The following is a 3,214-nucleotide window of genomic DNA, read 5'->3' as shown; positions in this document are numbered from 1 at the left end:
TAGCAGAATAAAACTATAATGACAACTTTGTGGGTGACTTGCATAAAATTTTATTATCCTTTTTCCATAATTGAAGCCTAGCTGGGCATTAATGAAATTGTAGCCTATGTTCTGCTGTTCTGATAGTTACCTACATAGAGATAAACCTATATAGAGATCAGTTACCCTGCAAGTCCTCAAACTCTCTCTTTTTATCTGTTGATTTCAATGTGGAAGAAAATCTACTGGTTGCAACGCAATAAAAAAAGAGACATAAAAATGTGTGAAGAAATTGCACCAGTGAAATATTCTAAGGTAGGACTTCTAAGGTGGTGGGCAGAAAATTCAGCTCCAGCCAAACAGCTCTAATTACAGCAGTGCTCCTTATAGTGTGAGTGAAACAATCTGTGAGTTGTCGGTGCTTGAACCCAACCATATAGATTTAATTCCCCAGCAGATGGTGTTCAATCTGGCCCCATTCCCAGTACACAGCGAGCAGATGAACAAAGCATCTTTTAATTCAGAAAAGTATTGCAAATCTAGTTTTACGTGTGTCAGCAGGTTTTTCAATCATCAATATTTTAACACTGGTGGCTACCCATTTATTTGAAGTAAAACGAACAGGAAAACCAGTTGACACCTTTGGTTAGGGAGCGACATGAGGAACCTTCAAGTATCAAAGTTCTTTCTGTTAGCTATTAATAAGTAGTGAGGTGGTATGAGATCAAAGTTAAGTGTGGGCTTACGGGGAAGGGCTCATCAAAATTTTCAAGGTCATTGCATGTGAATATAACAGGTACATGGTGAATATGATCAGGGATTTCCTCCTTGGAAAGGCAGATGATCTTAGAACTGAACAGATTTTAACAAAGGCTTGAGCAGAACTTTAATAACCAAGGGAGTTGGGTTCAGATGTGGGAGGGCGGGGTTCAAGACCTGAAATGTGGTTTCAGGATTGGAACCAAACATGATCTCACCCAGTTCCAGGTTTAACCCAGACAGACTTACAGTGAGGAACCCCCATGGAGCTGTCAAGTAAGTAATTAAAATATGTTCTACTGCAGCAAAACTGACAGGCTGGGATCGGCTCTCTTGAAATTAGTGAATATCGCTGCCGTCCCAGGTTTAATTTCCAAACCATTGCGGCTATAGCCACAGGAATCAATGTATAGTTCAGTCATTCTGAACACTGCTGGGATCCATGTAACTAGAAATCCTGCCTTTGACAGATTCAAAGAGTCATCCAGCCCACCCATCCGATTGGTCAAGAAACCTGGAAGGGCATAGACTGCTGTGGTTGAGCTGAAGAGCCATGGCAAATCCCACTGAGAGACCAACCTGAACTGGACCAGCCATATAAATACTGTGGCTACAAAAATATATCAGAGGTTGGGAATTCTGTGGCAAATAATTCACCCCTTGACTCCTCAAAACGATTCCACCAGCTGCAAGGCATATGCCAGGTGTATAATGGGATACCTTTCAGTTGCTCGATGAATGCAGTTTCAGCAACACTCGACGTCACCCAGGACAAAGCAGTCCACTTGATCAGCACCCCATCCCCCACCTTAGAGGTTTACTCCTTCCACTGTTGGTGCACATTGGCAGCTGTGTCTACCATCTACTAGATGCACTGCAACAACTTGCCGTGATTCCTTTGACAGTTCCTTCAAAACCTGCAACCTCTACTACATAGAAGAACAAGGGCAGCAGATGAATGGAACCACCACCACCAGAAAGTTTCCAATCTCCCCCCCTCTCAAGTCCCACACCATCTTGACTTTGAAATATATTGCGGTCATTTACTGTTGCCGGGGCAACATCCTGGAACTCCCTAACATCACTGTGGGTGCAGCAGTTCAAGGTGGTGCCTCACTTCCACCCACTCATGGGCAATTAGGGATTGACGATAAATGCTGGCTTGGCCAGCGACACTCATATCCCATTAATGAATAGAAAATGGTGGTGAGATGGTATGGCAATTGGACTGCAATGGATTGTTGCAGAAAATACAAAAGCACGCATTTCCCACAGCCAGTCCAAGCTCTTTGCTCAACTACACTGCAATATATAGGAACAATACAATACGTGATAAAAAGCATGCTTCACAATGACCCACATCACACAATTAAGGTCAAGAGCTGCCTTCACTCCCTGAGCAAAGCACAGAGGTTGAATGTCCTGGGGTAAATCTTTCCAATTAGATGATTACCAGGTGTCTCTCAGCCGTGGCATTGTTGGAAGGAGAAATTAATAATCATCTGAAAGATACAACAGATATCCTTTTGTTTTCCGTAGCTGAACACTGTTGAAAATGTTGTTAATGTTGCACCGTAAGAAAATATTATCAGGTGTTACAATGGATTATCTCTACCTTCTCTTTTGACATAATTCATATTAATTCTCGCCTTACTGAATTTGTCCACTTGTATGAGAAACAGCAGGAAAGGAGTATGTAACCATTCATGCAACCTGCAAATAAATAAGATAAATAAAAACAATTGAATAAGATTGTGTTTATTATAAACACTGATGAAATCTAATGTCTTTTGTGGGAGTAAAGAGCAAAATATCTAGATGGACATAAGTCTTTTTTAAAGAAAAAGAGAGATGCTCAAAGTGTCTGCAGTCCATTGAAATTTACAACGCAAAATCGTTGATGCAAACGGATCACATCCTCCAGCGTTCCAGTTTCTTCAGCTTCTCCTTTGTAATATCAATCTTTTACTAAAAGCAGAAAGTAAAAAGGTTAGAATTCTGCTCTAAAAGAGAAAATGTTGGAGATAGAAGGTCAGAGTCGTGCTGAAAGCATACCTGTTGAAGTAAATTCGAGAACGGGTGAGAGAAAGAATTTCTAACAACTGGAATTTGATGAGAGTGGGATTCAGTGGTGGTGGCAGATAAGCTGTGGTTAAGTAGTGTTGAACTTGTGCTACTTACAGAGCTGAAATTTAAGCTTAGGCTTTAGCACGTCAGGTAATTGTCAATCAACTGCAAGTAGGCCAGTGGTCAGGTATTGGTTAGGATACTGAGTGACCAATTACAACTGGTCTGTGCCTGAGGGGTATATAAAGAGAGATACCTTCAAGAGTTCTATCAATAGTATGGTGGAAACAGAGCTAAAGGTTTCAGACAACAGAATTTAGTCAGAGAATTAGTCGAAGAAAAGGAGGGCCAGGATTCTCCCCTACCCGGCGGGGCGGGGGGTCCCGGCGTATTGGAGTGGCGTCAACCA

The 3,214-nt window shown here is 41.7% G+C and overlaps 1 long non-coding RNA gene across 1 annotated transcript; it reads right to left on the bottom strand.

The window, feature by feature from the left end:
• Positions 1–2,480: 2,480 nt before the first annotated feature.
• LOC119978102 lies at positions 2,481–2,909 on the bottom strand. The gene is made up of 2 exons (XR_005463384.1): positions 2,794–2,909; positions 2,481–2,706 (listed from the first exon to the last, which is right to left on the bottom strand). It is a non-coding gene; the product is annotated as an uncharacterized LOC119978102 (long non-coding RNA).
• Positions 2,910–3,214: the final 305 nt, after the last annotated feature.

This window comes from Scyliorhinus canicula, chromosome 1 (assembly GCF_902713615.1).
Source record: "Scyliorhinus canicula chromosome 1, sScyCan1.1, whole genome shotgun sequence".
Lineage (NCBI taxonomy): Eukaryota > Metazoa > Chordata > Chondrichthyes > Carcharhiniformes > Scyliorhinidae > Scyliorhinus > Scyliorhinus canicula.
This window is presented reverse-complemented; position numbering and strand designations above follow the sequence as displayed.